The following is an 8409-nucleotide window of genomic DNA, read 5'->3' on the forward strand; positions in this document are numbered from 1 at the left end:
TTCCATGCAGGCTTGTTATGGGAATTAGAGCTCTCAGAAACACACTCCAGATCAGCCTTATAATGGAAGCAAATCAGCCCCAAAGTGAGAGTGTTCTTGGTCCTAAAACATCAGCGGGTCAGCACCAAAAATCGCAACATTTCTTGCCCCAAAACAGGAGGGTTTTGTGTCCACATGGCAGGAATGCCTTACGCCCAACATCGCGAGCGTATTCTATGAACGCTATTCTGCAAAAGACAAATCATCAATAGCTTTGGTCCATATGTATGCCAAACGCAATACCTTATGAAAGCACAAGAGACGCCATGGAACAAGTCGATTGCGGAATATGCCCAACATGGGTGTGGCAAAGAACGCTATGTTTTTTTCCCAAGATGCGAAATGAAGGGCTTCTAGCCAGAAATAGTATGTGAGATGCAATGCTCTCACAAAAGCACGTAAATCTCTTCATCTACCTGTGCTTGAGGTTGTTGTCTTTGGAAGCGCGTTGATTGCAACATACATCGGCCAGGGAGGAAAGTGACGGCTTTGCTTGCTAGATCAGCCCGATAGGGCTTGCCGAAGCTTGTGAGCTCTTAAGTACACACAGAAGGCATCCATGTTGGCAGGTTAGCGCTTTCTTCCATGCTTGCTTGTTTTGGGAATTGGAGCTCTCACAAATACACTCCAGATGAGCCCCAAAATGGGAGTGTTCTTGGCCCCAATACAGTAGCAGATCAGCACCAAAAATCACAACATTTCTTGCCCAGCACAAGAGGGTTTTGAGCCCGCATGGTAGGAACGCCTTATGCCCAACATCGCGAGCGTATTCTGTGAACTCTATTATGCAAGAGACAAAGCATCAACAGCTTTGGTCGATATACATGCCAAACGTGATACCATACGAAAGTGCAAGACGCCATGGAACAAGTCGACCTACATGGGTGTGGCAAAGAACGTTGCGTTTTTTTCCAAGATGCAAATGAAGGGCTTTTAGCTGGAAATAGTATGCGATGGCAGATCAGCCCGTAGCCTTGTCATGCTAGCAGATTCCCATCAATATCTCCAGTGATTTCAGATTTCAGCCACAAGCACTAAGAAAGCATAGGAAGAGCCTAATAGTCTCGTCACGGTTGCCCGTTCCATCGCGACAAAGATAGCGGAACAGTTTTCAACCAAGAAATCAATTACTATTTTTCATTTTTCAGCCATCGTCGTCATCAACAATGGCAGATCAGCCCGTACCTGGTCATGCTAGAAGATTCCCATCAGTATCCCCAGTGATTTTAGATTTCAGCCACAAGCATTAAGAGCATTTTCAGATTTCAGCCCATTAGCAATGACATCGTCGTCATCGTCGTTATCGCCGTCGTTCATCATCATTGTCGTCGTCATAGGTGAGAGCTTGGTGGTGTGCCTAGCTCAAGGGCGAGCTTGGGGGGTGGATGGCTCAGCCAAAACTTTTCCACATCAACCAACTAGAGCTTGCAGAAGCTTGTGAGCTTGTAGGTACACAAAAGCTCATCTACAAGACAAGGATCCTCAAGCATTTGTGTTCGTATGTATGCCAAATGTGGTGCTCTCACAAAAGCACACAGAGTTTTCGTAGCGGTCATCCTTTCTAGGATGTTGTCTCTCAGAGTGCATTGATTGTAGCATATGCTCAGGGTTGTCCCTACACAAGCTTTGTTCGAGAAGGTTGTCACTTGGAGAATGTTGATTGCACGATACGCCTACAAGCTTTGGTCGATATGTATGCCAAATGCGATACTTTACGAATGCACAAGAGACGCCATGGAACAAGTCGATTACAGGATATGCCCAACATGGGTGTGGCAAAGAACACTATGTTTTTTTTCCAAGATGCGAAATGAAGGGCTTCTAGCCAGAAATAGTATGCGAGATGCAATGCTCTCACAAAAGCATGTAAAGCTCTCCATGTACCTGTGTTGGAGGTTGTTGTCTCTAGAAGCGCGTTGATTGCAATATACATCAGTTTGGGAGGAAGGTGACGGCTTAGCTAGATCACCCAATAGGGCTTGCCGAAGCTTCTAAGCTCTTAAGTACACACAAAAAAGGCAGCCCTACTGGCAGGTTAGCGCTTTCTTTCATGCATGCTGGTTATGGGAATTAGAGATCTCACAAACACAGTCTAGATCAGCCTTATAATGGAAGTAAATCAGCCCCAAAATGGGAGTGTTCTTGTTCCTAAAACAACAGCGGATCAGCACCAAAAATCGCAACATTTCTTGCCCCAAAACAAGAGGGTTTTGAGTCCGCATGGTAGGAACGCCGTATGCCCAACATCGGGAGCGTGTTCTGTGAATGCTATTCTGCAAGAGACAAAGCATCAACAGCTTTGGTCGATATGTATACCAAACGCGATACCTTATGAAAGCACAAGAGATGCTTGATGGGCTTTTGTTTAGAACGTCATCCCATGGAACAAGTCGATTGCCGGATATACCCAACATGTGTGTGGCAAAGAACGCTGTGTTTTTTTTCCCAAGATGCGAAGTGAGGGGTTTCTAGCCAGAAATAGTGTCTCTAAGCTCTATTTTCACATGTATGCGAGATGCAATGATCTCACAAAAGCACGTAAAGTTCTTCATGGTCATGTGCTCGAGGTTTTTGTCTCTTGATGCGTGTTGATTGCAACATACGTAGGCCAGGGAGGAATCTGAGGGCTTTGCCAGATCATCCCAATAGGTCTTGCCGAAGCTTGTGAGCTCTTAGGTACCAGAGACGGCGGCCCTGCTGCCAGCAGGTTAGCGCTGTCTTCCATGCTTGCTTGTTTTGGGAATTGGAGCTCTTATAAATACACTCAAGATCAGCCCCAAAATGGGAGAGTTCTTGGTCCCAAAACAACAATGGATCAACACCAAAAATCGCGCCATTTCTTGCCCCAAAACAAGAGGTTCTTCAGCCCGCATGGCAAGAACGCCTTATGCCCAACATGGTTGTGGCAACGAACGTGTGCGCTTTTTGTGAAGGCTCTTCTGCAAGAGATAGAGCTCCTCAAGCACCTGTTTTCATATGTATGCTAGATGCAATGATCTCACAAAAGCACGTAAAGTTTCTTGATGGTCCTCTTTTTGCAGATGTTGTCCCTACGCCTTGATTACATCCATGCAAAATCTTCATAAGTTTCCTTTTATTTAGAAGGGAATTTCCTTGGACCTAGCTTTCTTCATCTCTAGTATGTGGATCCATCCCAATATCTAAGAAAACTAGAAGGCCTTTCTAGTAGTGATTCTTTTTAGTACACCCAATATAATAATGGAAATTTCTATAGGTATACCATTGATGTCGAGAATAAGTTTTTGAAGCCAATGATATTAGCAAATACGAGTCTAATCAGAGCTACATGCTTCTTTTAGATTTCTAACATTGCACCTTTTTTTTATGTCGGAACACAACCAAGATGAGAACTGGGCATTACCTGGAGAATACGTCGTCTCAAGATAGTGCACGTATGTAGTTGTAAACCTCGGAGTAACTGTATGTAGAACTAGAGCCGGCCGGGTTCCTTCCTTCAATCACTAAAGCCTTAGTAAGGTAGCTCGTCACAATCCCGTCACAATGTGCTAGCTACTGTATGATAGAACTAGAGCCGGCCAGGTTCCTTCCTTCAATCATTAACGCCTTCACAAGGCAGCTCATCACAATGTGTTGGCTACTGTAGATGATGACAGTTTCAATCATCAACTCCTCGCAATGTAGCTGTGTGCTAGGTTATGTATGTAGACGAAGCCATCTTCAATGAACTGCTCGCTAATGTAACTTGCACTTCAATAATCTTTTAAATGAAGGAACAGTCACAACACCATGACTGTTCCTTCCTTTTAAAAAGTCTTTAAAATTTTGCGTAAAAGGTTCTCAAGCAGGGCGCCCAATTTTCCTTGGAAGTTTGAAAAGATTATTGTCAAAAATGGGCATTCATGACTCATGCAACACTGGTCTGGCACCTCTTTTGCTTCAGGAATAGCTTCAAGTGAGCTTGAAGGTGCAGAAGTAAGAGGTAACTCTCTCTCTCTCTCTCTCTCTCTCTCTCTCTCTCTCTCTCACACACACACACACACACACACACACCTCATCTACATGAACGTCAGCTTGGAGGTTCAAAACTTTGAGGTAACAATCTCTCTCTCTCTCTCTCTCTCTCTCTCTCTCTCTCTCTCTCTCTCTCTCTCTCTCTCTCTCTCTCTCTCTCACACACACACACACACACATGCGCGCGCACACACACACACACATGCACATGCACTCCAAGCACTCTCTCCATAGAAAACTCGTAAAGTATCTTGGAGGAGTATTGAAGTCCATGTTTTCTCTCTATCGAATGGCAATGTGCGTAATAGAACCATCACCATCTAGAAGACAATATTTCTTTGATTTGTATCGATGCTGAGTGTTTAAAAAGGTGAAATTATTCATATTTTCAAGCTCCATGTTGTTCCAAGTGTTGTTTGCTTATGCTTATTGAAATGTAATAACATGAGTACTGCTTATAGTTTGGTATTAGTTGTTTATTGATCACATTGGTCTTTCTTTGTGTTGCTCCACCACCACAAACATCATACAAAGAGGATTTTGAAATGTAGAATCACCAATATGTATAATGATTGGGATCAATGGTGTATTGATTTTATTTGATTCATTGTTGTATGGTTCTCATCAGTGACTTTTAATTCATGTGTTTTTTGTGTAGGTCATCCTCATCTAAGTCAACATGGAAGATGAACCATTAGCGAGAGTTTGTAAATGGGATGCTCATCAAGTGTCATCCTTTATCAAAGGCCTTTTGGGTCAAGATCGATATACTCGCAGCATATGCAAGAATAATGTCAATGGTAGAAGTCTTTTGTATATGTCCGTTGCTTCATGGTAAGCTCTAGGAGTTGACATAAGTGGACACAGGTTTGCGTTGCATGGCTGGGCTCAAAGTAAAGTTGCAGAGGGAGATCAAGCTCCTTTTCTTAGAGAGAAGCAAGTTCCAAATCATCCAAAATCCTCCCCATATGTCAATCATCTGCAATGTCTCATAACGAGGAGGAGGAGGAGGAAAATCTTTGTTCAAGTGACACCAACCTTGACTCTATGCCCGCATTCTAGACTTCAACAATTTTTCCAACAACCGGAAAGGAGAAAACCTTTCTTCGGGACAATTTCTCTATGGAACATCGTGCCTAGAATCGCAATTTGGAGCAAATTCGCAGGTGGGCTGAACAAGGACTTTGGTTTATTTCCACTAAAAAGTTCATGTATGCAGACTTAGACAAGGACAAGAAAATGAGAGAGGCGGTTGATAAGTTCATCCATAAAAGAAGAAAGACACTATCTCCCTTGCATAATAAGGAAAATCAAGAAGATGGTGACTACATGACAAAGCGACATATTTTCTCAAGCTAAGTCAACATAGATGATATATGAGGCTCAAAGCAGGTCCACTCTTTCCAAACACTGATAAAGCCAACCATACGTCAAAGAAAAACCTCCGCCACGAGATCTTGAGGGAAATCATTGAAGGTGACAAATTGGATCCAATAATGGTCGATTTGGATATGGAAGGTGCAAACCAAGAAAATGAGAGCAAAGCCTTGCTTACACCAAGCATGCATGATGTTTGCTATGTTCCAGCAAGTATGTTTCAGCTATGTTCCAGCAAGTATACTTCAAGAGAAGGTGACTATCATGGGATCATCCAAGATCATATCGGAGGAAAATATCCAATGTAGATGTGGATTGTTTCTTCAAGGTATGCCACAACAGATTTGCTTTATTCCATTTCTTGATGCAAACACAAAGCAAGTTGGCGTAGGAGTAGTTCTTTCAAAGCTAAGTGGTGGAAATAAGTATGACCTATGGAGGGTTCAAATTGAATCAATCAATCATGATGCCATTGGACTTTATATTCCTGGAAGCCACTTACAAGTATCATCATTGCATGCTGTGAGTATTGATTGAATCTAAAGTTGTGTCATTCAATATGGTTTTCTGATTGATTCGTAATTCACCTTGGTGTATTTTGAATTTAGGGTCAAGTGATAGAAGTTCCAGTTGTGTATCTAAGTATAAATGTGCACAGGCTAACTTTTGAAGAGCCGGTATGAATTTTTCCTTATACTTTTGATTTTTTATTTAGCTTTTATGACAATTCAATTTTTTAGGTACAACCTTGCAAGGATACAAGTCTTTCCTCATCTTTGCATGAAATATCAAGTGCCAACTCAACTATGGAAGGAAAGAAAGATATTTGTGAAGTTCAATTGGAGGTTGGTCAACTGTATAGCATTTATATATGTTCTTAGAAAAGTTTTTTATGTATTTATTTTGTTCTCTCAAGAAAAATAACACTCCGAATCGAAACTTCACTTACTTGGAACCAACAAATATGTCTCCTAAATAAGATTTAGGGCATTCAAGACTGGTATTTATAAGGTTTTTCATGAGTTTCTTCTTGAACTTATCTCCATGAATACTTGAGTACTATTTCTATATGGTCTTTTAGGTGAAAAATATTGCAAATGGATCACCCTTACACATGAGATCAACCTCCTCTTTCACAAAAGATGATACATGGTACTCAGAGATGCTTGATCAGGTTTGTATATCCAACATATAGGCACTAAGATGTTTTTTATTTGTGGTACGGTTTGTTTTTAATTAGAAAAATTTATTTGAAGGTGAATGACCAAGGCGTTGGGGTTACAAACAAGCAAGTGGGAGAGGTACTTTAAGGTTCTTGGAAATTCGAATTATACATCACTTTATAATATACATTACTTACACAAATTAAGTCTATTTTAGCATATGGATGCTATGGCAAGTAGCTCATCTTTGAGTGCAGGGTTTTGTACTAGTTTGGAAAATACTAGCAATAAAAACAAAAGTGTAGAACTTCTTAAACCTTTTGTGAGAAATCAAAAACTTCTTAAACCTTGTATGAGCAATCAAAAGCATGCGCTTCTTTCGGTTTGAAAGTTTACTTCTTTATTGTAGTGTACATGGAAAATGTTTGACTTGACCAAGGCCTCTGAAGACCATTCTATATCTATCATACAAGATTTTGTGAGAATACTTTTGATACATTTTGTGATGATTATGGTGATTAGAAATGTTCTAGCTATTTAATGGAAGGTTATATGTAGGTCACAAAGCATCCCTTAGAGAATGATGAGGAGAGTGACATAGAGACATTTGAAATGGTGCTTTTACTACCATTTAAGTATTTAAATAACCATATATTTGTTTCAACTTGAGTATGTATTTCAGGATGATGATAACCCCATCAACAATACACAATCTAAGAAGCAAAAATTTGCTTGCTTGAGTAACTTATTGGTGAGTGTCACCAATAAATTGACATGAATACTTGAATGCTATAATTGTGTAGTGGTTCATTTATATTTTCCCTTTGGTCCTTTTGCTAGGGCAAAAACAAAGCAAAGAAGGACATTCCCTCAAAAAAAAAGTATGTTTATACCACTTACTCTCTAATAAATATATGTATTAAGCTTACATGTTTTGACATGTTCTTAAAGATGTTTCCAACAAACAACCATGTAGTGCAACTATGGCAAAGAAAAATGGAACTTCAAAGAGGGAGAGGAAGGTCCCTGCACGATACAAGAGAATTGTTTGACTCAAGTACATTACTATCACTAGTGTATATTTATCTCCTTAAGCTCATCATTAGACTTATGTGACTTATTAATTTTGCAAATTCCAATTGCTCAAAAGATGAACGTGACTCTTTCTCATCAATAAATTAAAACATTAACACGTGTATGTATATTCACATATACCATGGGCCTTTGTTAATTTCAAAACGAGTATATTTTAGGTTTTTTCTGGCTAAAGCTTTACTTGATATGTGGCTGCTTGCTAGTTTTACTAGGTCGACAACGTAAAGAAATCAACATATACCATCTTAGGCCTTTTATTAATGTCAAATCGTGCATAATTTAGGTTTTTCTTGGCTAAATCTTTATTTGATATGTGGTTGCTTGTTGGTTCTAATAGGTCAAAAACATAAAGCAATCAACAAAGGAAGCCATTGCTTTGAAGCTTATGGGAAAGGACAATGTAGATCTGATGTACAAACGACTTGGTGACTTTTGAAAGAAATTCAAGAGAAAACTCCTAAGGGAACATTTGACTCCAAGAAATCGCATGAAGTACTCGAGACATTCAATGTTTTGGTGAATTGGGCATTCCAACACAAGAAAGTGAAGCTTGCTAAGGACAAAGGAGAAGACATTGGTCAAGATGACGTCGAACTACTTTAGATTGAACTTCACTAGCAAACTCATATTGGGATGATACTTTCAATTGAGAGATGATAGTGTCTTTTTTTACTTTTTGTTATTTGAATATGTATCCAATGAGTATGTGACTTGTAGAAGACAATCCACTTTTTGTGAGATC

General features: G+C 40.0%; 2 pseudogenes; both read left to right on the plus strand.

Moving 5' to 3' along the window:
• The first annotated feature begins 4711 nt into the window (after positions 1-4711).
• Positions 4712-5391, plus strand: LOC147447411 (uncharacterized; annotated as a pseudogene).
• Positions 5392-5408: 17 nt separating this feature from the next.
• On the plus strand, positions 5409-7803 carry LOC147447412 (uncharacterized; annotated as a pseudogene).
• The last annotated feature ends 606 nt before the right edge of the window (positions 7804-8409 follow it).

The sequence above is a fragment of the Adiantum capillus-veneris genome, chromosome 11 (genome assembly GCF_014529385.1).
Source record: "Adiantum capillus-veneris isolate H3 chromosome 11, ASM1452938v2, whole genome shotgun sequence".
Lineage (NCBI taxonomy): Eukaryota > Viridiplantae > Streptophyta > Polypodiopsida > Polypodiales > Pteridaceae > Adiantum > Adiantum capillus-veneris.